This window comes from Cucumis sativus, chromosome 5 (assembly GCF_000004075.3).
Source record: "Cucumis sativus cultivar 9930 chromosome 5, Cucumber_9930_V3, whole genome shotgun sequence".
Taxonomy (NCBI): Eukaryota; Viridiplantae; Streptophyta; class Magnoliopsida; order Cucurbitales; family Cucurbitaceae; genus Cucumis; species Cucumis sativus.
In genome coordinates, this window is record NC_026659.2 from 19421782 (window position 1) to 19446007 (window position 24226).

At 34.4% G+C, this 24226-nt stretch overlaps 1 long non-coding RNA gene across 2 annotated transcripts; it reads right to left on the reverse strand.

Annotated features, from left to right (window-relative positions):
• Nucleotides 1-11308: 11308 nt before the first annotated feature.
• On the reverse strand, nucleotides 11309-14525 carry LOC116404018. 2 transcript variants are annotated; one of them, XR_004216953.1, is made up of 4 exons: nucleotides 14332-14525; nucleotides 13935-14005; nucleotides 12882-12948; nucleotides 11309-11370 (listed from the first exon to the last, which is right to left on the reverse strand). It is a non-coding gene; the product is annotated as an uncharacterized LOC116404018 (long non-coding RNA). The 2 variants fall into 2 exon arrangements; XR_004216954.1 differs by lacking the exons at nucleotides 13935-14005; nucleotides 14332-14525 and adding an exon at nucleotides 13773-13793.
• Between the last annotated feature and the right edge of the window lie 9701 nt (nucleotides 14526-24226).

Here is a 24226-nt window from a genome sequence, read left to right on the forward strand (position 1 = left end):
AGATGGAGATTCTGATGGTTGTGGCACGTCGAAGATGCAGATGGTGACTACAGCACATCGAAGATGCAGATAATGATGACCACATCGAAGATTCAGATGATGACGATTGCAACACATCGGAGATGCAAATGGTGACAACAACGACACATCAAAGATGCAGATGATGACCACTACAACACATCAAAGATGCAAATGATGACCACTACAACACATCAAAGATGCAAATGATGACCGCTACAACACATCAAAGATGCAGATGACGACGACTGCAACACATCAAAGATGCAGATGACGACGGCTGCAACACATCAAAGATGCAGATGACGACGGCTGCAACACATCAAAGATGCAGATGACGACGGCTGCAACACATCAAAGATGCAGATGACGACGGCTACAACACATCAAAGATGCAGATGACGACGGCTACAACACATCAAAGATGCAGATGACGACGGCTACAACACATGGAGATGGAGACTCTGACGGCTGCGACACGTCGAAGATGCAGATGGTGACAACAACGACACATTAGAGATACAGATGGTGACAACAACAACACATCGGAGATACAGATGATGGCGACAACAACACATCGGAGATACAGATGATGGCGACAACAACACATAGAGAAGATGAAAATGAATCATCTCAAATGTAACACGTGGGAGAAGATGAATCCTCTCGGTTGTAACACATGAAAAAGATGAAAATGAATCCTCTCGGCAGCAACACATGAAGAAGATGAAGATGAAGATCCTTTCAGCTACAACACTATGAAGATGAAGATCCTTTCAGCTATAATTTTTGAGAGAAGATGAAGATGAAGATCCTTTCACGTGCAATACTTGAGAGAAAAGGTAGAGCTCGCTATTTTGACTTTGCCTCCTTTGCCCCCTTTCTTTTCTATTGTAACTGCTCATGAATTTCATTTTCTATTGAGATTAAATCATCACAATGAAACATAATACCTTCTTTTTTCGTGCAACTGAACTTAAAGTAAACTTTAAGCTGCCTACGTACCCTTTTTATAACATATGGATCAAGTCATAACGTAGTTCAATTAAGTTGTTTTTTTTTTTTTTCATTCACCTTTTAAGCTATTGTGGACTAGGAGCATCATGCAGTTTAGGCTCTTGTGATAAGGAGCTTTACACATTTAATAAATATTTTCATAAAAAATTTGTTCACCTCATTCATTTGTGGAATTGGTGAATATAATAAGTCTTGGCTTCACGATCAAGGAACCTTTTGTATTAATGTCAACAGACAACCTCCTCTTCATGCGTGATGGGACACGACTGTGAATCTTCTCGTTATTATTTTCTTCATAATGTAATTTTACCTTCAAAGTTTTCATCTCTTTTTCATGTTGATCGTTTGTCATTTTTAGTCGATCAAAAACAGATGTTGAAGGTTGATCTTTCTTTGATGTAGAGATACTTAGCATTTTGAAAGCTGAAATTCGAGTGAAAGTAGACATTGGACATTGATTTTCTTCTTTTGTGGACATACTCAATCTTTGAAAGACTGAAGATCGAGTAGTTGAAGACTTGATACGATCAAAGAGAGAAGTCCTTTGCTTAATTTCATTTGAATTGTTGACTTCTTCAGAAGATGTATAACTGTTGTCGACTTTTTTTATATTGACAACATGACATGCAGTGACTTCTAATACTTCCTTGGGATGATCATCAAGGAAGCTTCTTGGGAGGAATTCACTCAAAGTTATCGACCGTTGAGGTCGGAAGAAGTCCTCGTCTTTTCCTTTGACAGGCTTAGGCTTCCACATCTTCTTGTTTCTTTTTCCCTTCTTTTTATGGGAGATGCATCCTTTTGCATGCTTTTGACGGAATGACGACTCCTTTTGAATGGAATTTGATGGTCTTCCTTTTCGACGAGTCACAATTATCCATCCTTTGTCATCATATTCAACAAGCTCTTCTTTGTTTTGGAAGTTTGTCGTCACGATTCTTTGTTGGAATTGGACAACTGTAGGTTGAAAAGTCCCAAATTGAATTAAGTTTTTCCTTTGATCATAAAGTTGTGTTGATGGTGGAACACTTGAAGTAATATTGACCGCAACATGATTCGTCTCAACTAATTCATCAATGTCCAGCTCGATTTTCTTTTCACGAGCCAACTTTAGAATCAGCTCCTTCAACACAAAACACTTTTCAACAGGATGACTAATGACCCGAGCATCTGCTCTAACATGTCTGCAACATCAGAGTCAGAAAATGGATAAACTTTTTCATGTCTTTCTTTAAGAGTTGGACGTCGCTTTTCCTCGCTATCATGCTTTCCTTCAATTTTTATTTCTTTTCTTTTAGAGAAATTTTTCAAAGGGGTTGTATGAACAACCATAGACTCATTTATGACACTATTTGCAATCATTTTATGTCATCAATTTCATTCTTGTCACTCATCATTTTTTGAACCAAGAAATTTTTTACTCCTCCGTGTGTGATACTTAGTTCCATATCATATGCACGAGTCACCAACTCTTCAAACGTGCGTGGTTTTATCCCTTGCAAAATATAAAGAAGTTCCCAATGCATGTCTTGGGTGCACATCTCAACTGCAAACATTTTTGTGAGCCTGTCTTTGCAATCTAGGCTTAGAGCTCTCCATCGATTTTTGTAGTCGATGACTGGCTCCCCCTTCCACTGTTTGGTGTTTGTCAACTCCATCATGCTGACGATACGTCGGGTGCTGTAGAAGCGATTTAGAAAGTTTTCCTCAAGCTGCTTCCAACTGTCAATGGATTCATGTTCTAGGTCGATGTACCAGTTGAAGGCATTTCCTTTTAGAGTTCGAACGAACTGTTTTACCAATAAATCTCCTCTCGTGCTAGCAGTTTAACATGTTTCAATAAAGTGAGCAACATGTTGCCTTGGGTTACCCTTTCCATCAAACTGTTGGAACTTGAGTGGTTGGTATCCATTCGACATTATGAGATTGTCGATCCTCTTCGTATATGGTTTGAAATACAGAGAGAGTTTGAGCAGGTCCACCATATTGAGTTTTGATGGAGTTTGGAATCACCTCTTGCAACTGTTGAATAGACAACGATGCGATTGAGGTCTAATTTTGTGGTTGACTTTCTTGGATAAGCCTTCCCTTTGTGATGTAATTACATAATTAAGGTGTTAGTTACAATTAGGTATTAGTTGTTATTCTTGTTATATTCTGTTTTCTTTAACTAATCAGTTGAAATAACTGATTAGTTGCACCCAATCATCTGATTGTAAACTACCATTCACATCTATAAATAACCATTCTCCAATTGAGAATGGAAGATTTGATTCTTGGATAAAAAAGACCCAAATACAACTTTGAATTACACCAAAGTGGTATCAGAGTAGGCCCAATTCTTGGACGGATGGCTAGTCGGAGAGGAAATAACCCAACCACGGGGGACGACAGTGCGTAAGAAGAGATGGAGAACATTGCCGCCTTCTCACCAAGGACATCAACGGCTCATTTGCGGGCCATCGAAGACTCCTTGGGAGATTTACACCGAAAGATAGACAGAGTTATGGATAACTTCGAACTACTAGCACAAAGGATTGATGAATTACCGGTGCCACCATGATTCGAAGCAAACGTAGCAGACAATGGCGAAATCAACGACAGACGAAGACGACGTGGATGAGGAAACTTCAGAAACCTCCACAACCCGCGATATGCTAACGAAGGAACGCCCGATTACAACCCACCTCCACAATTTTACATCGACGAGCATGAAGAACAAGAAGCATTACACGAAGATGAAACCTCGAGTGACAACGACCAGAACAACCCCTGGAACTTCGGGGACGAAACAAAGAGAGGGCTAAATGACAGAAGGTTCGGCGTGCAAGGAGAGACCCACCATGACTTCAAGATGAAGGTTGACTTACCTTCATACAGCGACAAAAGAGCTATCGAATCCTTCTTGGATTGGATAAAGAGTACTGAGAATTTTTTCAGTTACATGGACACCCCCGAACAGAAAAAGGTACGCCTTGTGGCCTTGAAACTCAAAGGTGGCACATCAGCATGGTGGGAGCAACTGAAAGTCAACAGGCAAAGATGCAACAAACAACCCGTACGCTAGTAAGAAAAGATGAAGAAGTTGTTCAAAGAATGATTTTTGCCTCCGAATTACGAGCAGACCTTATACAGCTAGTACCAGAATTGTCGGCAAGGCACCCAAACGGTCATTGAATACATCGAAGAGTTCCACCGATTAAGTGCCAGAACAAACCTAAGTGAGAACGAGCAGCACCCAATAGCCAGATTCGTGGAAGGCCTACACTTTGATATTAAAGAGAAGGTGAAGCTGAAACCTCTCCATTTCTTACTCGAGGCAATTTTGTTGGCAGAAACGGTAGAAGAGATGATTGTCCTCAAGTCCAAGACCATGAATCAAAAGACAACATGGGAACCAACATCAACAAAGAAGATAAGTTATACGAACAAAACTAATGACCAGCCGACATGTCAATTCAAGGAAAAGGAAAGAAGGCAGACACCCAAGCCACAACCAACAAAAGGAAGGCAGAGATAGCCAATAAGGGCAAGAGCCAAAATAACTACACTCGCCCATTATTGGGTAAGTGCTTCCGATGTGGAGAATCAGGCCACCTATCTAACTCCTGCCCTCAAAGAAAGACAATTGCCTTAGCAGAGGAGGAAGGCAATTTACTAGGCGAAGACGAATTAGAACCAGAAGAGGAAACAGAAGAAATTAAGGCAAATGAGAGAGACACAGTCTCCTATGTTATCCATAAAGTACGCATTGCCCCCAAGGAAGAGAAGAATCCTCAACGCCACAACCTTTTCAAAGCAAGATGCACCATTAATGGGAAAGTATTCGATGTTATTATAGATGGTGTCAGCAGCGAGAATTTTGTAGCAAAGAAAATAGTCTCCAACTTGAACTTAAAGGTTGAGCCACACCCAAACCCCTACAAGATAGGGTGGGTAAAGAAAGGGAATGAGTCCACTCTCAATAAGATATATACGGTTCCCCTTTCTATTGGAAGTGGGTACAAGAACCAAATCATATGCGATGTTATCGACATAGATGTATGCCACATCCTCCTAGGCAAACTAGGACAGCACGATACTCAAACCTTGCACAAGGGGAGATAAAATACATATGAATTTCACTGGATGGGTAAAAAGGTAGCCCTGCTCCCTTTGGCCAAGAAATATGAGGAGAATGGTAAGACAAGAGGACAACTATTCACAACAGTCAGTGGCAAGACCCTACTGAAGGAAATTGAGCAAGATATATTCGCATTTGTGGTGATGGACAATCCTAATGGAGGACAGCCTGAGGAGTTGGAACCTCAGTTACAACAACTTTTTGAGGAATTTCCACACCTAAAGAAGGAACCTGATGGCCTGCCACCACTTCGTGACATCCAACACCATATAGATCTAATCCCAAAGCATCATTGCCAAACTTGGCTCATTACAGAATGACCCCTCAAGAGTATTAAGTACTCCATGAACACATTGAAGAACTACTTAAGAAAGGGCATATTAAGCCCAGCCTTAGCCTGTGTGCCATTCCAGCCCTTCTCACCCCAAAGAAGGATGGGAGTGGGAGGATGTGTGTGGATAGTAAAGCAATTAACTGTATCACGGTGAAATACAGATTCCCTATCCCAAGAGTTGGAGACCTCTTGGACCAACTTGGCAAAGCCACCATCTTTTCGAAGATTGACCCCTTCCTCAACAAATTCATTGTGGTTTATTTCGACGAATACTAGTGTACAACAGTGGAAATGATGAACACTTGCTCCGCCTTAGAAAGTTGTTCCAAGTATTGACAGAAAATGAGCTTTTCATCAATCAAAAGAAATGTGAGTTCTTTAGGGATGAAATTACATTTCTTGTATTCATAATCAAGAGGGGAAAGATAAGTATGAAGCCAAGAAAGGTTGAAGCAATACAGAATTGGTCAGTTCCAACCACTATCAAAGAGATACAAGCCTTCCTAGGGTTGGCTTCCTTCTATAAGAAATTCATGAGAAACTTCAGCTCCATTTGTGCACCACTGACCGACTGCTTAAAGAGGGGAAACTTTAAATGGACTCTATCTCAGCAGAAGAATTTTGTAGACATAAAGAGAAGACTAGCCTCTAGCCCTGTTCTACAATTACCAGACTTCTCTTCTCCTTTTGAGATAGCAGTCGACGCCTGTGGAACGGGGATTGGAGCATCCTATCTCAACGAGGCCACCCGATCGAATATCTCAGTGAGAAGTTGAGTCCAACTCGACAATCGATGAGCACATATGAGGAAGAACTATATGCCTTAGTCCGAGCTCTCAAGTCGTGGGAACATTACTTACTTTCCAAGGAGTTTGTTCTCTTAATCGATCATTTCTCCTTAAAGTACCTTAAGTCTCAAACAAACATCAGTCGATCACACGTCCGTTGGATCTCCTACTTACTGATAGAACTAAGTCATGCACAGCAGAAAAAGAATCGAATTTCTACCCTAATTGCCACAATTAACATGTAACCATAAACTAATTAAATTAGAGTTTTAAGAAATATTACCTTAGAAGCTTTCAAAAGGTTTGATATCTTCTTACCAATTCTAACCGAGACCACCACTAGTACTCAACTACTATCCTCTAGACAAAGAGCCGGGTTGTGGGACCCAATTTTGGTGTAGAAAGTAATGGAGATAAAATGGGATTGGAAGGTTTTTTTTCTTTTGTTGAGATGATGAAAATGATAAAAGAGGCAAAAGTTCTTCAACATTTGAAAACAGCTCTATTGATAACCTAATTACATGCAAAAATGCATGCAATTCATTTGTCAAATCTCAACACCTAATATTCCACTAACAATTAGTGGAACTTAGTGGGCTAGGTGTCTATATCTCATATAGCCACATATCCCACTAAGAGTTAGTGAGATTATCCAACAAAATATTGGATTTTCCCACTAACTTAGTCCAAGGGTAAAATGGTCATTAGATATTTCAAGTCAAAAGTCAAACTTTGACTTTTCTTAGTCAAAAGTCAATATTTTGACTTTTTACCATTTTGTCCGTCTTGACTAATTCCAACCTCCCGAGCATGAATCCGCATTCATTTTTCCAAAATTCAAATCACATTTGAATATAAGGTCGGTCAAAGTTTGACTTTTCAAAGTCAAAAGTCAACATTTTGACTTTTTACTATTTTTGACCAATTCCATCAATTCCGAGCTTCTTAGTATGAATCCGCATTCATACTTATAGTATGTAAAACATAAAGCTCTATTTCTAATTAGAAGACCGACGACTATATCACTATATTTGTCGGTTTCCCTTTCTTCTCCCAATTCGAACAATTCGACTTATTTCATCACACTGTTCTAAGTTTAATCCATATGAGCTAGCAGAGGAACCTAATGGACCTATAGATCATGGGCTCCAACGATTCAAGATTAACTAGCTAAACTCTTTTAAACCGAGTTAATCAACATTCGTTAACTAACGGGTCATTCCACTAAAGTCCCGTAGTTGCACTCCCCTCACTATAGATATATTTGTGTCCATTTGATAAAACCATAATCAGTAAGTTAATCCTTCACAGGTTGCTCGTAACCTTGGCTGGGTCAAAATACCGTTTTACCCCCAAGATTACATCTTGCTCCTTAAGTCCCACTAATCCACTATTGAACAATTGGTTTAAGGTTCAACCTATAAACTTAATCCCACTCGGGCCAATGAGAGGGTGGGGCCCCTTGTTCAAGACTTGAATTCAGTGCTTAAGAGAACAACCTATCTACTAACCTTAAAGCGGGTAGGAGTGAATTCCATCTTGTACCCTATGTTCCCAGCTATCCACCCGATCTTACCCCTGAAATGGGAGGCTTATTGGGCCAACGCTGATGAGCTGCCCTCACCTATGCATATCTAAGGATAATCTCGTGTGAACAGGAGTTCATAGTTAACTCAGGATTAAGACTAATTTACCTAGGTCATCAATAATTGAGATAATCAGTTTTAAACAGTAAACGATGTTATAACGTAAAAAAGACTAATTCATGATTCAGTCTTATGTAAACATTTTACATAGGATGCCCCCACTTTCATGTCTCTACATGAACGATTAGGATCACCTCGTTTGTACTACAAAGTGGGCCGACATCCATAGTTTCTCTAAATAAGGCGCTCAACCTTTATTTCATATACTATAGACTATTTATGCTATATACTCGAACTTATCCACGTTTACGTTTACACATAAAGTTCAAGTTTATTCAAAAAATAGCCTTGGAACTTGATTTATTGGATTTAAGATTATAATATTTAATTTCTCAATAACAACTTTATTGAACAGAATATGATTTACAAACTACGAGTTTTAGGACAAAAAATTCCAACACTTACCGAGGTTCGATTTTGTTATTAAACATCAAGTTGGAAAAGAGAATAAGGTGGTTGATGCCCAAAGCAGAAAAGGCTCCCTACTTACGCTCCTCTCCTTAGAGATAATTGCTTTTAAGCATCTGCTGGAACTATACGAAGAGGACATTGACTTTGCAAACATCTGGTATAGATGCTCTAATTACTTAAGGGTTGAAGGTTATCACATTCTAGAAGGGTTTCTCTTCAAGGGAGACCAATTATGCATACCACACACTTTCCTACGGGAAGCCTTAATAAAAGAAGCCCACTCTAATGGGCTAGCTGGTCATTTTGGACAAGATAAAACCTTTGAGACAGTTTCTATACGGTACTACTGACCACAATTAAGGAGAGACTCCAATAACTTTGTGAAGAGGTGTTCCATTTACCAAAGGGTTAAGGGCTCTCGAACTAATGCAGGGTTATATACCCCATTATCGATTCCACAATCAATTTGGGAAGATCACTCAATTGACTTTGTAGTCGAACTTCCTAAGACTCAAAGAAACCATGATTCAGTCATGGTGGTTGTCGACCGGTTTAGCAAGATGACTCACTTCGTTGCTTGCAAGAAAACGAATGATGCCATCATTAGTACAGAAGTGGTCTACGACGACAGTTATTTACTGTCGTAAACGAAATTCAAGACAGTTATTTTCAGTCATAGAAGCGGGAGTCATTGAAAGTCCTTCGATGACAGTTTTTAAAAACTATCGCAATAAGTTATTTTATGACATGAAATAAATGTCGTTAATCAGAATTCAACGGCGTTAAATAACTGTCATATTTTATTTTATGACAACAAATAACTATCATCATTTGTGTATTAAGGACGGTTAAATAAATGTCGCGAATTCATTTATTGTGACATTTTTTAATTGTAATGAATATGTTAATCGCGATAGTTTTTTTGTATAAAAATATCATTGTTTTGCTATTGACCACATTTTTTTCCTGTCACATATAGGGCAATCGTGACAATTTATTTTATTAAACAACTGTCATCGTTTTCGGATTGACAACAATTAATAACTGTCACAAATTCATTTATTACGTCATTTATTTTCTGTTGCAAATTTCTCAATTTACTACAGTTTTTTCCTGTTCTCCTTGCCGCTCCACCATTACACGAACCATTTGAATGACAATAATGTAGCTAAGAATGACAATTTTGAATTTATAATATTGACACCCATATAGAAAAAAGTAGCCAACACTTTAATATATACACGATATAATACAATTTATAATATTCGTACATTTCCAATCAAGTGTCAACAATTTACAAGTACGGAATCCCAACCCTTAATCAAAAAATATTTTAAATAACATTAGAATACATCTAACAAGATTTTCTGCAGAAGCATAAACGACCAACCAAAAATGTTCGTCTCTGAAAATGTTCTTTGAAAGAAAACTCATGAAGTTGTCGACTCCGGTTGAACCTACAAAGACAACATGAATATAAGCATCCATAACACATACATTTGTGAACCAACATTACCACAACAAAGAAGAAAATGGAGGACCACCATGTAGTAATGTGAATGTAAAAGAAACATTATATATATTATGAATCTTGTTTCTAATCAAGAACTTATTTCCTAACCATGTACTTGATGAGCGTTTGTAGAATTTAATATCAGTAACCAAAATCTATAAACTAATTCAAGATAGAGCGAGCTTATGTTGTAAAAGAACACCTTAGAATAAATATAATAGAGGAACGCATGAATTTCAGCACACATGACAAAGTAAACTTTTTGAAGGTAAGAATCCTATATAAAATTCCCTAAACCTTGGAGTCGTCTCCCAATTTCATTTTTAAGTTTCCGAAACCAAAACAATGCAGTTTAAAATGTTTGAAGAGAATTATTGGTGACGTAAACGAATAAATATAAATGATATAAGCATTTTTAGGGATATAAGCATTTAAGAATACCTCCATCTTCGTTTTTTATGAAGTTAATCTTGCCACAACAACTGCAGCAGCCTCTTGATCCAAACCCTTGCACCAATTCCTGAAATCAATGCCTCAAATATTTAGCTTTTCCCCAACATCGAGATAGAGAAAGAGAACCAAACAGAGAATTCATCTGTTTGTATTGGCTTCTCATTATTCATGGAGACAAAAAGAGACAAATACAGAGAGTTCAAGTGTGTGTGTATGTGTGCATAAAGCACTAGATAGTTGAAAAAGCAAGAAGTGAGATGAGATCGAAGCTTCAAATATAAGAATGCAAAGCACTCTCTCACCCCTGTTTCTTGCAATAAAACTCTCAAAATTAAATATAGTAACAAACATCAGCTATTCTTTGGTTAACTCTTATCCGATGAAATTTAGTTTATTATCCCATTGTAAATACTAGCTCTGAGAATCTGTACATACTCTACTCTTAAGTTAAAACCTATTACATTGAAAAATGTGAGACCGACCAAAGAAGAAGTTTCCTCCTCCCTAGACTTACTGCACTGTTGTCCATGGTAAGAAATGTACTTCAAAAAGAAAATGTCCAAGGTATGCAAATTTCATCAATGAAAAGTTCACAATGTTTAAAGTAGAGCAAAATAACCATTTGTAGTCCTTAAAGTTGGGTCGTTCCTAGTCCTTACAACAAAAACGCTACGACAATACATGTATGACAATTTGTAGTCCTTAAAGTTGAACAGTTTGATATATCCTTGAGGGACAAAAGAAACGTAATTAGAAAAACTTAATAAGAATGAGAATAAATACAAGTAAGGAGGGTGGTATTGTCCCAAATTTTCACAACTCTTCTCAAACCTTCAAAATTCTATGGAAACTCATCAATAAACAATAGAGCTTTAGGTAAACTTTTGAAATTGGAAACTTACCATGGCTCTATTCGGTGCAAGTCCACATACTTTACTCTTTTTTACCTTTGAGTTAAACAAACAATAGAGCTTTAGGTAGACTTTTGAAATTGGAAACTCATCAACCTAACCATATAAAGATCAAATTTGCTTTAACAAAACGAACGTTGAAGTCCTTCCAACCCGATTAAAAAAAAAAAACAGATAAGTCTAACACTTTAACAAATTTCTAGTGCATATTATACATCTCAATTGATCACAACAAAATAAGATTGAACATAAATACCCATAAGTAATACCTTTTCAATATTGCATTTTCATAAAACTTACAAGGGTGTAAACAAAAGGACATGGTGTCTTCATGAGAATAAACTAGAGTAACAGTGCCTCATGTAAAATTGTATCAAAACCTCACATACCAGACAAATATATCCTTGATAGAAATAGAAATTAGAAACTAAAAAATGTTGTTTAAATCCAAGTTATAAATGAAAACTAATGAAATCCACAACCAATAACAATATAAAAAGGCTTAACTAGATACAAATAAGTTCTGTCTGTAGTCTAACTCTAAAACAACAAATACTCATCATTACCTCTAAATATCCCTGCAGCTGGTACAACATTCAAAAATGTTTCAATAGCTCCCAACACATAACTGAACCACTAAATTGAGGAGAAGGCAGAAGTTAAGATACACAGAAGTAGTGCACATTTTGACTTAAAAAAGATAAAACACAACAAAAACGTTGCTGGACAATGAAAGAATGATAAGACAAAAACTTGTTTGTTAGAATTTATATGTTCGCCTTTGTAAAAACTTGTTAATTCAACCATTTCTTCTTGAAGGTGAAGACAATACTAACGAAATGATGATGAACCTAACCTAAATTAAATGCCCCAAACTAAAAACGATATGGTTATAATGGGGGCTAATTCTGAATCTTTTCAAATCCCTTCCCTTCACTCTTCTTTACTAATACAATGTGGGATAAACAAACCATTGTGTTTTTTTTTTTTTTTTTTGTGACTCTCATAAAATCCATAGATATTCACAACAAACCAATTTCAACAAACCCTAAAGAGAACTATGTACATAAAAGATATGTCTCTAGAAACAAAAGCTAATGAGAAACTACTGTTCAACTTACTTTTCATGGTTTATAAACTTTCAGAAAGATTAAAAAAATATAACAAGATATATATACACACACCTTATCTAGGACATTATGTAATGGGACAATGAAGAATAAGTTCAATGAACTTTAATGTACTCCAATCTACCATAAACTTGAGTTCACTCAAAACCTTTAAGAAAATGGACAAATAGAAATATAATCAAGCAAACATAATCATTTTGTTAGGAACATGCAAGATAAACTATTTCACACCAACATATATAATCAGTATACAAATGAAATCTTTGAGTTTCACAAGCTAATCTCAATTTAAACTTTGAACTAACAAGTCCAAACAATTTTCATTGTAATTCAATAGTTAAAAACGTACCTTGGAGCCTTTCCAACCCTATCAAAAAAACATATAAGTCTAGCACTTTAACAAATTTCTAGTGCATATTATGCATCTCAATTGATCACAACAAAATAAGATTGAACATAAATACTCATAAGTAATACCTTTTCAATGTTGCATTTTCATAAAAATTCAACAAGCATTGTCACTCTCTCGAGGATTCTTCAAGCCCTAAGTATGAAAAAATGTTCAATGATTAAATCGTACTCTATTTACATGACAATTTGACAAAGTTGAGTTGATAACTCTCATAAAGCCCTTAATCCCCCCCCCCCCCCCCCTCCCCCCTCCCCCCAATTTCCAACACTATTGTTGGAAAGGAACAACAAGATCTTTCAAAGTAAGGAAAGAACTACTATGAAGATTTTAGATGATATTAATTCAAGCAAACGTTTATATACTACTAGTATACCATACTAATTCGACTAAAACACTTTCAACGAGACTAGAATTATACAAAATATACTTTAAACCACAATAGTTGAATATCTATTTTGGTAGGGAGGTAGACACTACTTACTTGAACAAATAACGACAACGTCCTTGAAGTAAGAGAACTTTCCGCTAATCCTCAATTCAATCAATTATTCAAAATGTCATAAGGTAGTCATAGGAAGAAAATATAGTTTAAAAACGTTGATAAAAAGTAGAGGTAAAAAAAGTGTAAGTTTCAAAAACTTAAAGCCAAAAACCAAATAGATAACATACAAAAATTCTCTTGGAAAGTGTATAGGCTTAAGTTTCAACATACACATTCATACCTTTCCAATGTGTATAACATACATCGTGGTTTATGTTTCAAGCAGAGGGTGTATTTCGACATTTTCTAATTTATTCCTCTTGGAAAGATCTAGCATGGTAAGTGGCAAATAAAATTCTACCATACAAAATAAATCTTAATTCACCATCATTTTTTTGTCTTTCCTTTCAATATAGAACATGTAGTAATTTTTGTTGCTACTATCCTTATTGTAAGAAAGGGAGAGAGAACATACCTATAATTATCAATAATCACTTTCCTCTATCCTTCAATCAAAGCAACTCAATAGCAACCATAAACAAAATATCAATAGAAAAATCAAAAGTACTAAAATTCACTTGGAAAATGCATAGACAAACAAAAAGACCCTACACACCATCAAAGTTTAAAATCTCACATTTCATTTTTCATTCTCTTTTTCTCAAAGCTTCAGCCCATAGCCATGACATCTCCCTTGGCCTTGATTTCCTAATTCGAACAAAAAAAATCAATCAAAAATCATCCAAATGCTTCATTGAGGCATTTCATCAAACACATTGTAAGCTACCAAAATGTTTCATCACATAGCCAACCATAAAGAAAAAATGTAGATTCAAATTAGAAAAATGATTGTAAACAACAATATTGAATAGGATGGTAGACAAAACAAACACATATCTCATATAAAAGCAAAACTATGAGGGATGTTTTTCATAAAAAGAACCATCAATATATTACATTGTGGGTAAAATGAAAGCATTTGAAGTTAATATACTGTATAAATACAAACAATAGAAATAATGGTTGAGATTCACCAGTGAGTTCAGCGGTGCAAGGGGTGTTGGGTGGTTGCGTCGGCTGAAGGAGAGAAAGAGAGGGATTTCCCGCGTTGTTGACCAAAAGTCTAGTCTTTTCCGGCGTGCGTGAGAGAGGGAGAGAGATGGTTAGCGGAAGGGAGGAAAAATCGAAGAGGGGCGACGTGTGGATCTTCCACAGAGAAGAAGAAGAAGAGGAGGAGGTAGAGAAAGAGTTTTGGAGATGTTTTATTTTAATAATAAATTATTTAATGTTTTTAGAATTAGGAAAAAATCTGATTTTAATAAATTTTTTTATTTAAAATAAATTTTATTTTAATAAATTAAATAAAATATTTTTTGTATCTTTTATGACACCAAATAACTGTCGCGGAAAGTAAAATCCAAAAAATTCCGTCTTTTCCCGCCAAAAACGCGGTTTTTTAGCTTTTGTGACAATTTTTTCTTTTCTCCTTTCAATTTAGGATGTATACAACTGTCATAGTAGACCACTTTTCTACTAGTGCATATATGTAGCTAACCTTTTTTTCAAAGAAGTCATCGGATTACATGGAATACCTAAGACAATAGTCTCTAACAGGGATGTCAAATTCCTAAGTCATTTCTGGAAGACCCTGTGGAAGAAGTTTGATACAACACTGAAATATAGCACCACAGCTCATCCCCATACCGATGGGTAGACTAAAGTAACCAACAGGACACTAGGCAATTTGATACGCTGTCTTAGTGGCTCTAAACCTAAACAATGGGATTTGTCCCTCGCACAAGCAGAGTTTGCCTTCAATAACATGAAGAACCAGTCGACTGATAAATGTCCATTTGAGGTCGTATACACTAAACGACCTAGGTTAACATTTGACCTTGCATCACTCCCTGCTACCGTAGAAATTCACAAAGAAGCATAAACAATGGCAGAAAGTATTGAAAAGCTGCATAACGAAGTTCATGACCACCTCATTCAATCAACTGATTCTTATAAGAAAGCAACAGACAATAAGAGAAGACAAGTTATTTTTTCTAAAGGGGATTTAGTAATAGTATACCTAAGGAAGAACATATTTCCCGCTGGAACATATAACAAGTTGAAGGATAAACAAATCGGCCCATTTCGCATTCTGGAAAAATATGGAGATAATGCTTTTAAGGTCAAATTCCCTCCAAATATGATATCCACTAAGTATTCAATATTGCAGATTTGAAGCCCTATTATGCTCCATACGATTTCCACATTGCCGACTAGTGTACTCGTGGTCGAGTCCAATCTGAGGGAGGATGGAATGATGTAATTACACAATTAAGGTGTTAGTTACAGTTAGGTATTAGTTTTTATTCCTGTTATATTCTGTTTTCTTTAACTAATCAGTTGAAATAACTGATTAGTTACACCCAATCAACTGATTGTAAACTACCATTCACATCTATAAATAATCATTCTCCAATTGAGAATGGAAGATTTGATTCTTGGATAAAAAAGACCCAAATACAACTTTGAATTACACCACTTTGTCAATATTTTTTATAGTATGTGTATGACTTGATCCAGCAGGATCACGACGTTCGATGTGATTCTTGAGAAATGCAATCTCATTATCCTTTTCTTCAATGGCCTTCAGGAGCATGTTGATCTTCTTTTCAGGCTCAAACATTCTGTCTTCACTTGTATCCATGCCAGTCACCATAACCGACATGATATTTGGATGAGGCATCTCCTCATTCGAGCGTTCACATGAGGAAATTTGTTCGTCAATCAAATTATTTTCTTTGATTATAATTTCACCTTTTGGTGGCTTGGCAGTTGCTCCCAAATATTCTTTGTTACCTCAAATGATGGCATTTACTCAGATGATTGAGTCTCCCTTGAGCGGCTGCGAGTATTTGACTGTTTGCCGACGTCGCCTGAAGCTTTGTAAGTGTTGCCTTGGGATGTCATGATTTTTTTAGATGTTCTTCAAAAGAGAAAGAGATGTAAGGTAGAGATTGTCCCACCAGACGTGTCAAACTATTCACACGAGACTTCGAAGAAATGTATTTCGTGGAATTGAACTTTGATATATTGATGAATATTGCAAATACAATCTCTAGTATTTACTCTTTTGATGCTTTCTCTCGAATACAAGTTAAAACTTAGAACTTCTTGATCTTCGATCTTTAGGATGTTGTTGTTGCAAGTCGATTTGAACTTCAATCTTCTGGAATTCAAGAACAGTTTGATCTTCCAAGTCTTCAATCTTTCAGAAGTTGTTGATCTCGAGGTTGATACGAACTTGCACATCTTGAGAGCTTGTAGAAGTTTGAATCTTCAATTCTTTAGAGTTTCAGTACTTTAGAGCTTCAATTCTTCCTCAACCAAAGACCCTTCTTTAAAATGAATGACAATGGTCTCTATTTATAGAGAAATTTCATGGGCTTTAGGTGAGTTTGGGCTCATTTGTTTGTTGGGCTTGAACTTGAGCCTATTTGCAAGTTGGGTTTGGACTTGGGCCCACCTGCTTTTTGGACTTAGGCTTGAGCCCATTTGTTTGTTGGACCTGACTTCATGTGGCGTAATTTAATTGGTCAAAATTTATTGTTCAACAATTTCCAACATTTAAATTTTTATAATATTTTCCTTTCTCTATAATATTATTGAACTTTTTGATCAAGTCATTTTATAGACTAATTTAAACTTTTGCTGCTTGAAAAAGAAAACATATTACGTATTGTATATCTAGTAGATTGTTGTATAAATATATTTTTAAGAAATAAATGTGAGGATGAGACAATATGAACAGAAAATAAGTAGTTAATATTCATTTTATCTGCTTTATTTTGATAAATAGTAAATCATTTAAATTTTTATGTGCAACAAAAAAAGGTTTCATTGAGTATGTGAGTGGTGGGTGGTGGGTGGTGGGTTTTTTCTTTTTTCTAATTATCAATGCATAAAAAAAAACTTAATTAATAAGAAAATTTTAGGTCCAAAAATAAATGATAATATTAAAGTTTAAGATTTGTACAAATGAGTAAAATAGTTATAAAAAAAAAAGATATCTCCTCTTAGAATTTTGAAGATAAAATAGTGTTTTTTTTATAGAAATAGGTAAATATAATCTTGTAGAATAAATTAAAATATAAAATTAAAAAATTCAAGGCTGTGTTGGAATTGACTTCATAATTGACAATAGATTGTATATTATTTTCTTACTCTTTTCTATACAAAAACCAATGGTTATAATTCTGTACTTCAAATTAAAAAAATAACTAAAAGAATGATCAAACTCGATTTCACGAAATTGACTTTGTATCATTTTTTTTTCTAACCTACATGCATATATTTGAGTCTTCCCTAACATTCCAAATTACTACTACAACATAAAAGAAAGGTCAGAATGATGTTAAATTTAAACAATCATAGAAATTCTAAGGCTAAGAGTGAAGAAGAAGAAAACTAAAGAAATCCCAAGTAGAAGCAAATATTCAAATGTTTGCCAGAAAAATTGTTGAAGAGAGTTCTTTATATTGATGACAAAAATATAAGTTACGAAACCTTTTAAACTTATATGAATTATTCGATAAATTTAATCATTAAATAAAGAGATAGATTTTTCCATGTTTTAACTTTTTTATCTCTTAAAATTTTTATAGGTTAAAAGAAGGTTGTGAGAATATAATTAAAAGATAATAAATTATTAATATTTTTATTTTATTTTTAATAGTAATAGTAATTAAATCATTTTAACTAAGTAATGTTTTTTATATTATTTTTAATAATTAAATCATTTTAATCTTAATATGTCATAAGTAAGCAAAAAAATAAACACAATTAAAATTAGAAAATATCATTTAAACAAAATAGTTAAAAAATGATTCTCCATAATAGGTAATAAGATAAAATAAATTACAAAAGTAATATTGTTCGCACGAGATTTCCGGAGAAATTTAATTCGTGGACTTGAACTTGGAGTTGATGTTGTATTTTTGTTGATTTGATGCGATGCGGTTCAATCTCTAGAATTTGATCCTCTGATTCTCTCTCAACTGGATGCTTCAGCTTGATTTGGAGGAAGCGAAGCACGTGATGTTCTTGAAGTTGGAGCCTTGATGTTCTTGAAGTTGGAGCCTTGGAAGAAAGCTTGTATAGCTTGTATCTTTAAAGAAGCTTCAATCTTCGAGGATGGTCGACTTTAGGAGTTAGGGAGTCTTCTAGCTCTTGGAAGAATTCTCTCTGGATCTTCTAGAGTCAAAATTTTCCAACCCCTACAAATGGGCTTTATGGGTTTGAACCTGGTTGGTCCATGGACCAGACCCATGGGCTCAACCATATGGACTTAGGTTATATTTAGTTTTTGGGCTCAATTAAGCTTATTTTTTTGGCTTAATTGAACTTAGTCCAAGTAAATAATATTTAATTGAACTAAAATGATTAACTTAATCCAACGATTAATATGAAAACATGTGGCATTATTAGAATGACCAATTTATTTATTTTAACTCTTTAATTTGGAGCATATGTCAATTTTAATTAGTCCCAAATTTAATTATTTGTACTTTTCATCATTAACTTAATAAATGATGTGGCAACTTGTGATTGGTCTCAAAATTTCTTATTCAACAAATGCCCCCTTTTCGAGATTTATGCACGTATATGGGTGAATGAATCTCGGAAAAGATAAATTTGAAGTCAAAGTACGAGTTTTTTTTTTTTTACTCAATTCAACGTATCAAATTAATCAAACTATGAATTTAGTACGTGAGTTTGATTTAAATTTAAAATAAGGGTTGGAATATGGCCAAACCTTAAAAAAATTCAAAGTTTTATTTCCCACTTAATTTTATTTGAGAGAAAAAAAATTTAATATGATGATTTTTTTTTTTAAGTAAAATTTGGAATATAACCAAAATTTTAATTTTGAAATAAGGATAAGGTTTCTACCGTACCTTAATTTATCTTGGGGATGCATAAGAATTTGGAATGACCAATTTTAATTTGAGATAAAAAATCAGGTCCTCAATCGTAGGTAAAGTTGGATTTATGGCTCCGATTTAAATTCATGATAAAAAGGAGGTCAGATATGCAAGTTAATTTAACTTGAATTTTGAAATTGAGAATATTTATCTATATATATATATATATATATATATATTTTAAAAAATGTTGAAATTTTTAAATATTTTAAATATCTCAATAAAAGTTAAACTTGAGATTTATCCAAAAAAAATAATAATTTAAAATAAAATAAGATAATTGGATTATCTTTTCTTTATATATATATATTTTTAAAAATCATTCATATTCCTTTTAGGAATTGGATTTGTTTAAAAAAAAATAATTAAATATCATTCCTAATCCTTTTAGGAATTGGATTTGTTGGACTTATAAATAGACTCATACCCCACTCACTTATACCTCATCCAACGTTTATTCCTCATCCAATCAGCAGAAAGGTATAGAAAACTTTTCTTCTCCCTTTCTCTTTTTTTCTCTTTTTTTTGTGTGTGTGTGTTTTTTTTTTTTTTTTTTTATTCTGTTTTGTTTTGTTGTTTTTTTTTTTTTTTTTGTTTTTTTTTTGCAGGAATGACTTTGTCGAGCTTCTTCTAGAGACGATCGGGCTTCTGCCGTCAGATCTACCGCCCTAGTAGGAGAGATCGGACTTTGTCATCGTCAGACTTCAATCTTCGTTTGCAGAAATGACTTTGTTGAGCTTCTTGTAGGGACGATCGAGCTATTGCCGTCAGATCTATCGCCCTAGTAGGAGAGATCGACTCTGTCATCGTCGGGCTTCGATTTTCGTTTGCAGAAATGACTTTGTTGAGCTTCTTCTAGGGACGATTGGGCTTTTGCCGTCAGATCTATCGCCTTAGTAGGAGAGATCGACTCTGTCATCGTTGGGCTTCAATCTTCGTTTGCAGAAATGACTTTGTTGAGCTTCTTCTAGGGACGATTGGGCTTTTGCCGTCAGATCTATCGCCTTAGTAGGAGAGATCGACTCTGTCATCGTTGGGCTTCAATCTTCGTTTGCAGAAATGACTTTGATGAGCTTCTTCTAGGGACGATCGGGCTTTTGCCGTCAGATCTATCGCCCTAGTAGGAGAGGTTAGGGAACATTTCCAACTGAACCCATATTTTTGGGTCAACTGGGTTGATCACAATCCAAATAACCCAAATTATATTCTCAACACAACCCAACTCAATCCTTAAAATATGGGTTGAGTTGGGTTGGGTTGTATTTTCTTTTTCATTCTTAATGTTTGTAAAATTTAAAATTGTTGTACATGGTATATCGATAAATACACGCTTCCAAAAATTGAAACATCCATAAATTCAAAGTTTCAAACATAATCCATAAATATTAAATAAATAATAAAATAAAAAATATAAAAAATTATTAATTTTGGTTGGGTTGGATTGGGTTGAACCAAATTTCAACCCCAACCTGAGACCCAACCTAACCCATAAAATACCAAAATTTTCAACTCAACCCAACTCAACTTACATTTTAAACTAACCTAACTCAACCGATATAATATGGGTTGGATAGTCCGGGTTGTCGATTTATTTGAGTTATTCTTACACCTCTACTTCCTACTTCCTACTTCCTTTTGTCGCACTCCCCACCCCATCTCACATTTTTCCTCTTTTCTTCCTTCCTCGTTTTCTTTTACTATTGACATTTTTTTAAGTACTAAACAACGCGTCCGATACACGTAAAAATCACACACGAAAAAATTATAGTTATTATTTAACTTTATATATTTGGAACAACCATTTTAACATTTTCATATTTATATTTTTTTTCATATTCGTTGAGTGAAAAATGAATAGTAAATTTAGAAAATATCATATTATACTATTTCAAATTTTATTTTTTTATTTTAATTACAATTTTAGATAAAAGAGTATTTTTTTTTAATGTGAATGTGAAATTGAATATTTCAACCATATAGACATGCACCATTACTGTAAAATGGAGTATTTTTAAAAATAATACATATATATTTTTAAATAATGACGAAAAAGGGGTAGTATGAAAAGAAATTTTAGAAGTTGGGTATAACTCCAAACTATTGTAAAAATAGGATAGTTTTGGGTTTTCGAAGGAAATCGTGAACTGGGTACACGATTTCTATTAATCCACGTCACTCATACTTTGACCAGTTTAACCCACGTAAAGGAATTCGAGTACTAGATACAAAACTTCCTTAAAAAATTACTCATGAAAAATTTGAATATCAAACAATTGCAATAAGGAATTAAATGTTAATAAAAAAAAAACAATCAAATTAAAATTGGATGTGATCTCAATTTGATAAGATAACATATTTTTAGGATTAAAAATTGGAATATATATAAAGGAAAAAAATAAAAAAAATTGTTAATAAGAAAATAATCAAATTGAAATTGAAAATATGAATTTAATAAGAAAATTGAGGGTTATTTTAAAAAATAATGTGTTTTCTATAAAAATAGGGTTGTTTAATAAGATAAGAATAAGGTAGTTTGACAAACTATTGTAAAAAATAGGTGAATTTTTTAAATTTGACGAAGTCGTGTATCCCGTACACGACTTTCACATTGTACATGTCAACACATTTGACCAGCTTGCTCCACGTATGGACCAGTTTGACCCACGTGGAGTCCACGTGGTGACTCGATGACCAAAGTTGTGTACCGGGTACACGACTTCCTAAAAAAATTTAAAAAATTATTAGATTTTAAAAAACTAACTATTTTTAAAATAACAACATTTGTGAAAGACTAATGAAAATAAAAGATGTGAAGATTTTAGTTTTTGTAATGTCCAAGGTAAGTGATTATTAATTATAAAAAAAAAATTGATTATTAATTTTTTTTTTTTTGGTTTTCAAAATTTGGCATGGTAAGTGTTAAAACAAAAAACCAAAGGTAAAACACATCATTAGATGATATTTTGAGTGAATTGATAAGACAAAAACATAAATAATTGTTTTCAACATTCTCATTGGATCATTTTCAAATCCTAATTCACTCATCTAAATGTAGCTAAATTTTCATTTTTTTCCCCTCTCTACTAATAATCAAGTATCACAACTTCTCTAACAAATTAGTGATATCTTATAAGAAATTTTGCTAATTTATTAACGAAATCTTGTGACTTAAGATAGATCGAGAAAAAATGTTTTGAACGTTTTTTTTTTAATACTTGGTTCTCTATTTTAAAAATAATATTATATTTTGATATTATTAAGAGTACTTCTACATCTAAATCACGTATTAGCAACTTCTAATTTATAATTAATTTTAAAAAGTCCAATTTTTAATTTATACAACTTAAATAAGTTCTAGCAAAATTTAAGAACACTTAAATTATACAACTAAGAATTTTTCTCATCTCCCTCTACGACATCATCGCCTCGTCGTCTTCGTCGTCATCGAATGCGTTTACGATATGTGTCACAACATTTAAACGTCGAGTCCGCTGAACAAGTTGGTCTATATCTCCCATGACTTTGTCACACATTGGCCTAAAAATTTCAAAATTGTTTTCCATCGAGACTCAACGTACGTCTTCAACGAAATTATTTTGAACGATTATAAATAATATAATTAAAAAATGTTCAGGCTTGTATTAAATTTATTACCATACGATAATAGTAAGCGCCATCAGGTGTCATGAAGCGTCTGGTAATCAACGTGTACTAGGAAAAGTAGTTATCTAATACTGTCGGCTCTTGTGTTACTTCTGCTTCGGCACAAAAATTATTTTGTGAATGCCACATTACTATATGCTCCGCATGAATCCTACCACAATCTTGATCGTGCTTGCCTCTTAAATCAATTTGGTGTAGGCCCTAATCTATGGAGCAAAACTCTGGTGGCATTTGTAGCATATGGAACTGTCGCAATACATGATCTGCTTGATGCTTCTCAACGTGATGAAAGCAAATCATAGGACCCACATATGTCCACATCGCTTGACCGTTATGACATTGAGGTGGAAGCAATGTCATAATGTGGGGGTATGGTGTCCAATTAATCTGTTAAAAAAAACAAACATAAGTAAGCAACAAAAAACATACCTAGACAATATTGGTATAATATTTTACTACTTGAGAGTTGATTAGCCGATCAAAAAACATTTGGTAGGTGATCAACATATTTGCTGACAGTTCTGACAATGGTATAGCACCGCTCCATCTAATGAGAGAAAGAAATCATTAATAAGTTATAAACCGTACAAATTTTATTAAAAAACAATATATACATAAAAAAAATACCTGAAACTCAAAGGTCGACCAACTGACACCTCAATTGGTACTTGTGATGCCAGAATAGGAAATTTGTCATACGCCCATACTTGCAACAATATTAATGGGCCAACAATCTCTAAAGATCATGCATTACTCGCTCGACACAATTCCTTATACAATTATGTGAGGCATGCAGCGCCCCAAGCATACGTACCAACCTGATCAAAATTAATTAAAAGCGAAAGGAACATACAGTAGACCAGGGTGTTTGATTTGGCAAATAGAAAGCCTCCAATTAACTGCATATGTATGCACAAGCGTATCTCTAAACGCTCACTACATCAGCATCCAGTGGCAATTCTGTGAATTGTTCTGTCAACCAAGGAAGGTTCAACCGTTGACCTTTCATTTCAGGTGGACGAACTCCCAAGTTGTAACAACCCAACTTTTTACCTAAGTCGAGGTCATTAACTTTTGACAAAAGACCTTGGTTAATTAAAATTTAAAACCTCAAAAGAACAAAATTTACTTTGTTTGTTTGGGCCCCAGTTTTAAATTACTAAAATTCACATGAAAATATAAAACAAAAAAGTTTCAAAACTTTAAATGCTTTAAAACCTCAAAATTTCTAAACAGTCTCACGTTCGAATACAAAGAATACAATAAATCACTAATCGGAAGCAAAATT